This window comes from Macrobrachium nipponense, chromosome 2, assembly GCF_015104395.2.
Source record: "Macrobrachium nipponense isolate FS-2020 chromosome 2, ASM1510439v2, whole genome shotgun sequence".
In the NCBI taxonomy this organism is placed as follows: Eukaryota; Metazoa; Arthropoda; class Malacostraca; order Decapoda; family Palaemonidae; genus Macrobrachium; species Macrobrachium nipponense.
Window position 1 is genome coordinate 67492249 of NC_087201.1, and position 8772 is coordinate 67501020.

General features: G+C 35.0%; 1 long non-coding RNA gene across 1 annotated transcript; it reads right to left on the minus strand.

Annotated features, from left to right (window-relative positions):
• Positions 1 to 334: 334 nt before the first annotated feature.
• LOC135221445 (uncharacterized) lies at positions 335 to 3924 on the minus strand. Its single transcript, XR_010315955.1, has 2 exons — positions 3732 to 3924; positions 335 to 882 (listed from the first exon to the last, which is right to left on the minus strand). It is a non-coding gene; the product is annotated as an uncharacterized LOC135221445 (long non-coding RNA).
• Positions 3925 to 8772: the final 4848 nt, after the last annotated feature.

The following is an 8772-nucleotide window of genomic DNA, read 5'->3' on the forward strand; positions in this document are numbered from 1 at the left end:
CATAATTAATAACACTGATAACCTCCGACTTCAAAGAAGCCTCCTCTGTACGGGATGCATTTCCGTACAGATGAATAAATGGATGTCAGTATGAAGCCACCAGACAAGAAATGATAAGTTGGGTTTAGCAAGTTGATGTTAGAGCTTGATAAGTGCTCAATCAACTGTCTAAAACTCCTTTCTATTGGGGATATTTATTATTAGTTACAAAGTAAGCTTTTTTCGCCAGTTTTCTTCTTAATCCATCAAATACTGTGACCAAGACTATGAACACCATTAGTTCATGAACCGGACCCAAAGTTAAGAAAAGGATGACTATGATTAAGCATTTCGGTTTTTACGACAATTTTAATCAATATTTCACACAAAAGGCTACAAACTGTAGATTAGTTTTTAAAAACAAATCTAAATTTTCAGTTTCCGACTAAATATCTAAATTATATCAGAAGTTGACTTCTTTCATGTTAGGGAATCAACCATTCCAGTTCTATATATCAAGAAGAAAACACTATTTTCTTAAATATTACCAATAATGAACGGTATGCCTAGTTCTGGTTTTCTTAGGCATAAAAAGGTTTATATCAGGCAGCATCTTAAAACTCTGGCCATCAAGATAAACTCCATAAGAGGTTTTTCAGGTATTTAATTTGGATAGCATGGCGAGAAACCTTAGTTTTCCAACTGTTATTGTTGATGGTTAGAACAGTAATATTTGAATGTGCATTTAATATCTGTTGAAGCGTCACAACTAATTACATCTTTGAATCATCAATGCAGAGCAACTTAGAGCATAAAGTTAGTCCTATCATTAACACCAGACTCCATTCTCACTTCCGTTTAAAAACTGTCGTGGGTTCCAATTCACTGTTCCAGGACACATACCTGAAAAACAAAAAAAGGCGACAAATGTGCTGTTATCTAATACCAAAAAACAACCTAAGCCAGTTAAAAGTTATTAACTAGATTAAACAAAAACCTTTACCCAATTTTCCCCTGCACAGCAAACCACATATAGAATAGAATATAGAATTTTCCCCTGTACAGCAAACCACATTTAGAAAAGAGTACAGACTTTTCCTCTGTACAGCAAACCACATATAGAACAGAAAACAGAATTTTCTTCTGTACAGCAAACCACATATAGAACAGAATACAGAATTTTCCCTTCACAGCAAACCACATATAGAACAGAAAACAGAATTTTCTTCTGTACAGCAAACAATATTTAGAAAAGAATACAGACTTTTCCTCTGTACAGCAAACCACATACAGAACAGAATACGGAATTTTCACTTCACAGCAAACCACATATAGAAAAGAAAACAGAATTTTCTTCTGTACAGCAAACCACATATAGAACAGAATATAGAATTTTCCCCTGTATAGTAAACCACATTTAGAAAAGAATACAGACTTTTCCTCTGTACAGGATACCACGTAGAACACCATACAGAATTTCCATTTACAGCAAACCATACATAGAACAGAATACAGAATTTTCCTCTGTACAGCAAACCACAAATTGAACAGAACACAGAATTTAGGCCAAAGACCAAGAGTTGAGACTAGTGTCACTCGGCACAGAGGGAAACCGACCGTAAATTGTTCGAAAGGCGTTACAGGAGGGAAACCTCGTAATTGAACCGAAATCATATTTAGAAAAGGGTGGAAAGTAAGATGGAAGAAAGCGGATATGAGTGGAGGTTACAGTAAAAGAAATGAAAGGAGTTGCAGCTAGGCCTAGGTGTCGAAGGGACGCTGCCGAGATCCCTACTTAATGCTTACAACGCACCGCATGAGCTGCACCGACCAAAAAAAAGAAAAAAAAATCAATAGTCCTTTTAAGCAAGGGAGCAGAGGTACTCAAAGTGATAAAAAGCGACCGAAGAAACGACCGTATAACAGGTCAAGGGGACAGCTGACAAGCAAAAAAGGTCAATTCACCAGGGCTGTTAAGTAAAGCTATATGATAATCTAGTATGAGCCCTTAAACTCCGGAATCGGTTAACATTTTGGAACGCCTGCTCATTGTATTACCGGTATGAATATTACTAAAGTTATCAGGTTTAAACTGACAATACAATTACGTAAATTTGAATCATTATTAAAAACAATTCCATCTCAAGAACAAGAAAATCTACTTGAAACCATAATGTTAGAAGCCATGCATTATCAAAAAAGTTATAATTCATTTACCTTAACAATTTCAAAAGTTAACGTACTTTAAGTTAAGAAGTATTAGACACATAATAAAACTTACTAATATATTTTGAAATTGATATCTACAGATACAAAGTATTTGATTAATTAACTGTAAATCTCACTAAATATTTTGATATCTAAAAATAAAAAGTATTAGAGTAATTAATTGTAAGTAATTAATTGTAAATCTCCCAATATTTAAAAGGTTACGTTAACTTATTACCAAATTTTAAATACCCTTTAAATAAACAGCTTCAAACCCATAACTAAATTAAATTAACTGCAAAATATAAAAGAAAAAATTAATTGGCGTAAAATATATGGGGACACTTTACTTTTTTAAAAATCTTTCAGAGCAGAAATTCTAATTCAAGCTACGTCACCTCTTAAAAATAAGACCTGTGCCCTAACCACCTGAAAGAAAAATGAAACTTTTAGTAGTTTGAACCTCCCCTACACTGCACCATAGGTCTGATGACCTATGGAACAGTGTATGGGAGGGGTCTCCACCCCTACAGGGGCACCACACCTGCGGGGTGGAGGTTAAAAAAAAAATTATGTAGGTTTGCTGATACACAAAACCTCATTATACCTCACCTGCTTTTAATAAGTCAGCCTTGGAAAGGGTAGCACTATACCTCACCTGCTCTCAATAAGCCAGCCTTGGAAAGGGTAGCACTATACCTCGCCTGCTCTTGATAAGCCAGCCTTAGAAAGGGTAGCACTATACCTCACCTGCTCTTATAAGTCAGCCTTAGAAAGGGTAGCACTATGCCGCACTGCTCTTAATAAGCCAGCATTGGAAAGGGTAGCACTACACCTCACCTGCTCTTAATATGCCAGCCTTGGAAAGGAAAGAATTCCATGTCTGTGTAGCTTGAGAATGTTTATCTTTGCTTCAGAATTTGCCCAGTGTTATTTCTCACAATTTTCGTTTTTCTTTAAAAAGCAGCTTACGTTCCACAAATATCTGTGTGTGATTTTAAGTTTATAATATAATGGTACATAAGTTTGCTCTAGTAAATAAAAATAATATCTTTCATATCTAAGATTATAGGTATAGTGAATCATAAGGTAGATCTAGGTAATTACTCCGCGTCGGGTAGTTCTGTAGAAATTAGTTTCCTGTAGTATTTGGGTTGCTTATTAGGAATTCAGCGTTATTTTCGTGGGATCGACGGTAATTAACCCCCTGGGGCTAGTACTAAACACGACGAAAGACATTTGACGCCCCGATTCCTATTATAGTGGCTGTTGTACTCGCGGGAACGTTTCTTGCAGTCTGTGCGGAGCTATAGCCTAGTATTACCAATCATAAATATCTGAAGCTTTAGGTGCAATAAGGTCACAAAGTTTTAACAGATTAATTATATTTATAAAGTACACGAGACCCCCACTAAATAATAAGCCTAAACATCTGTTATGACCGCTGTGCATAAAAAGTTTAAAATATCCAAGTCTAATCAGCCATTACACCACGTAACTAGATCAAAGAATAAATATGATAAAAGGAAATGCTACCAACGTACCCGAAGCATTGGCTGAGAGAGTTGCCTAGACGTCAACCAATCTTCAAACCGCAGAACAGAGAATCTCCAGGACCTCGCGTAGACCTTCCCCCTAACCACCAAACCCTTGTCGCGAGTTACATGATACATGCTTAGAAAATAAAAAAATTTATCCTGAAACAGGACCGATCTGTCGCCAAAGTACGCTGCAAGCCGCTTCGTTGTTCTTGTTGACGTCACTATCAAGGACCATGGAACCAACGTTCTTTAAACTACGTTGTCCTTGCTCTTTGTTCAAGGAGACACTTTAGAAGATTTGTAGATGCCTTACCGCTAAATGTTTGATTCTGCGCTTTATGACGTGTGTGTGTGTGTGTGTGTGTGTGTGTGTATGTGTGTTTTTTTTCTTCTTAAGAAATTAGGCTGCTGGACATCATAACTGAAAACTTATATCAACAATTTACCAAACTAAAGCATGAAAATTTGACGGTGCATTGGGTAGATTAGCACTATGGAAACAAAATTAAATACTTTACTGAATCTTACCTTTTCTTTTAAAGAAATAAATGTTATCCTAAGATGTTTGATTTCGACGCTGTAGTAAATATAATCCTAATACGTATATATATATATATATATATATATATATATATATATATATATATATATATATATATATATATTAGATATATTATATATATATATATATATATATATATATATATATATATATATATATATATATATATATATATATATATATATATATATATATATATATATATATATATATATATATATATATATATATATATATGTATGAATAATTATCACATCCCCATGATTCATATAAATTATTCGAGCTACTAATGTCCTTTAATATCTATTTCACTCTACCTCGGAATTGATATATTTCCATATATGTAAACCAAAAGGGAATTTTTTAGTTAATGAAAATTTCGTCCCCTCATGGGATCGAACCACCGTTCTTGAGGGGGCGAAATTATTATCAACTAAAAAATTCCCCTTCGGTTAACATATATGAAAATATATCAATTCCGAGGTAGAGCGAATAAAATATTAAAGGACATTAGTAGCTCGAATAATTTATATGAATCACGGTGATGTGATAATTATTCATAATATGGTTACGTTCGTCAAACGTTCGATTTGGCTAACATGGTAGAAGGGGATGGATATCGATTCTAATTACGAATAACCGAGTTCGACGGTGATTTGTAAGGTCAGAATTGGTATAAACTTATAACCTCACTTGCTAGCCGAATCGCTAACGTCAATGTCGTCCTGATTTCGTCCCTGTCTGCTGGACGGTGGTTCGATCCCATGAGGGGACGGAATTATTATCAACTAAAAAATTCCCTTTCAGTTTACATATATGAAAATATATCAATTCCGAGGTAGAGCGAATTAGATATTAAAGGACATTAGTAGCTCGAATAATATATATATATATATATATATATATATATATATATATATATATATATATATATATATGTAGTATGCATGTAAACCAGGGTTTGAGACGCAAACCCATGGGTGGGCTATTTGTTGAATTTTCCCAACACAGATCACTGAAAATGGTTTGTGGAAGAAGAAACAACAGAAATTACTGAATGAATTTGGTGTAGATGCCACCACCATTCTTAATTGTTCCTTTACATTGATATAATGTTTCAAAGTAATGCATACGCAATGCGTGGTGAAGCTGCTGCTGTTGGAAAATGTCCCATGAAAGGAAATGAAAGCCACTTGAACTCCCTTATATATATTTCTGTCTTAACTTCACCTGTGCTCTAATGATGTTTTAAAGATCTGCAGCCAAATCCTCACCCTTTGTATGATCAGCGGTTGGACTGAATCATGAATTCTTGGTGTGGACGAAGAGAAATCTTACTTTTTTGAAGGCACTCCCATTTTACCCAGTGCAGCAATCATCAGAGTTTTTGTGTGTTATTTGCGTTATTGTCGATTGAATTCTTCTTACATTTCTTTTTTTAACATGCTATTATATTGGAGTATCGATTAATTTACTGCAATGTAAATTTTTTCTTATTCAATGATCATGAATGTAAGACCTTGAAGTTACGGTCATTCCTCTCTATTACAGTTATTCCTGTCATTATGCCATTTCGAGATAAGTCTTTATCTGATTTTGGCTGGGTATGTGGCTACTAAGAAACTTTTACATTTTATATGTGTTCTATCATGCAACAATATTATGTATTATGCTCATGCAGCCTACCACAGCTAATGAATGGTGAACTGTGAACGATCTGTGATTGTGAAGCAAAGCGTAGTCGTACTCATAAGAAGCATTTCACGGGAAACGAATAGAAATGACTCGAATAAATAAGCATTAATTGCATATCTAGAGAAAATGTTCACTCACAAACTTTCTTAGTTGTCTGCGCCACCCTTATCACTGAGATAAGCAGACGCTCCACTGTCTAATCATAAGTTCATGGTAACTTTTCATTTCTTTTTTATTATGGTAATGAGAAGGATCTTATCAGCATTAAAGAAGCTACTAGAAACCTTGTGGTAAAGCATTAAGGAGGCTTGAAAAGGGATTTGGAGAATGGAGTTATTCAGTATCATAAACATATGTCCCTTAGAATTGATGACCTTTATCATAACTGTTCTAAATATTGCTTCAAAAATTCTTGCAGTGACATCAGTCTTATCCAAATATTGCTATTGCTGTATCTATCTTACGCTGCCATGCCTTGTTTGTGAAGGGGAACGCGCTTTCTCCAAATTAAATCATCACAGAAAATAAAAAAAATAAAAAAAAAAGATCCACAATGAGACAAAACCACCTGGTTGAGTTTGATAAGCATTGGGCATGAGCTGGCCATAATAATTGATTTGCAAACTATTATTGATAAATTTGCAAAAGCTAGGAAAGTTGCATTATAAGTTGTATTCTTATTGCATTTAGTGGCATGTCATTTTTTTACCTGATTGACATTAGTGTAAAGAAATAAAATATGTTTTTGCTTTATTTTTTTTTTTATTAAACATCAAACTGATATTCTGAATCATGAATTTCTGAATAATCATTAATGTGCAACGTTTATGTGCATTATATAACGTTCGGTTAATCTGCAAAAGTACTGTATACTCTCAAAATGAGCATAAATAGCCTAATCTTAATTATTGTGTATTGCTCCAATATCCTCGATATTGCTTTGCGTACAGCTTCAAAATGCTCCTAGAATTGCTCAAATTCCAAAAACCGCAGCAGATTTTGCTCGCTTCGCTCGCCTGACAGAGCCCCTTCTGCATCCTTAACCTAAGGACACCAAAGGGCCTTAATCCGGCACTTGCTCTTGCGGAAGTCCAATTCCAGTAATTCACGGTTGAGTCCATTGAATCCCAGAGGTACACGGGACACCTCAAGCCTAACCACAAAGGAGTGGAAATCCTTTATCGTTTCTCGCTCCGGATATTTCTTATGATTTCATCCCTCAAGGCAGACAGACGTCACACGCACAGACATTGGCTAATGCTTGCAATGACACCTAATCACATGCGTACTTTCTTTGGCAGTGTTTTGTTAATACTTTGCAACATTTTTTACAGTATTGCAATTGCTTTATATTTTAAAAAATGAGTTTTACCTATTTCATTTTGTGTTTTGCATTTTTGTAATCGGTATCTTTTTCTATTTAGCCAACGGTGTTATGTTATTCCGGGAGAGAGAGAGAGAGAGAGAGAGAGAGAGAGAGAGAGAGAGAGAGAGAGAGCATATATTTGCTATGATTTAGGGAAAGCGTCGTCCGTCTGCCTGTGCTGGTTTAATTAACCGGAAGTAATGAAGAATCTTGCGGGCGTTATGACCGTGTCCGAGTGTTTCTCCAGAAATATTAGTTTACTGCAAATCTCTATGGATTATGCAAAAACGTTTGTGTGTCTGTGTGCTTTATGCTCTCATAGCGTTATGCAGAGTATGTTAAAGTTGTCTTTCATTTATAGAACTTTTTTTCTAATTTAAGGTTTGTGTCCGTGTGAGTATGAGAGAATGAGAATCGTAGTGCTGCTGTCGCATAAATCGGTGACTTTAACAATTCCACAGTTATACTTTTAGTTTTCTGTGAAAGAAAACTATTGTGGCGCTTTGTCTGTCCGTCCGCACTTTGTCTCAGAGCTTATGAACTACTGAGGTTAGAGGGTTACAAATTGGTATGTTAATCATCTACTCTCCAATCATCAAACATAACAGATTGAGGCCCTCTAGTCTCAGTAGTTTTTTTTTTATTCATTGAAAGTTGAAGTTAACCATAATCGTGCTTCTGGCGGCAACGATATACGACAGACCACCACTTGGACGTGGTTAAAGTTTCTTCGGCCGCGGATCAAACAGCATTATACAGAGAACACCGAAGATAGATAAATTTTTGGTAGCCTTGATTATATGCAATACAGAAAACTAGAGTGCGCCGAATGAACGTCAGCGCATTTTTTACTTGTTTTTGAAATGCCGATAACCTAGAAATATTAAGACAATGCTGCTCTTCAACGCTAAAGGATAATGATGGAACCTCTAATGAACACAGAAAAATCTCATTCATAAAAGTGTTGGCAGAGAATTAATCTTATATAAATATTTTGTTAGTCAGGTCGATATAAACAAAAAGGATGGGCTGTGGTTCCTCAACAGCTTAAAAGAACAAATAAATTTATGCAGTATTGAACACAGCCTAGTCAGTGGTCAAGTTTAATGAGTAAAGCTTTCACGGCAAATATGACCTGGTTAAATGAATAATGCTCATAAACTTTTCTTTAATATTTATAGATTCTCAATAACATTTTTTTTTTAAATAAATAGATAAATCAATGTGTTCACGCGGTTAATAGTAACAGAACTAGCTTCAAAAGCAATCTCCGATAAAATGTGTATTTCACGACCGATTTTCCAGTCAAATCGAAATAAAAACATTTTCCGCGAGAATCAAACAATTCACCTGAAGTGTGGACGCGGTTTTAGTCGTGACTGCCTAATAGATAGTACATTATTGTTCTGTTTTATTGTCAG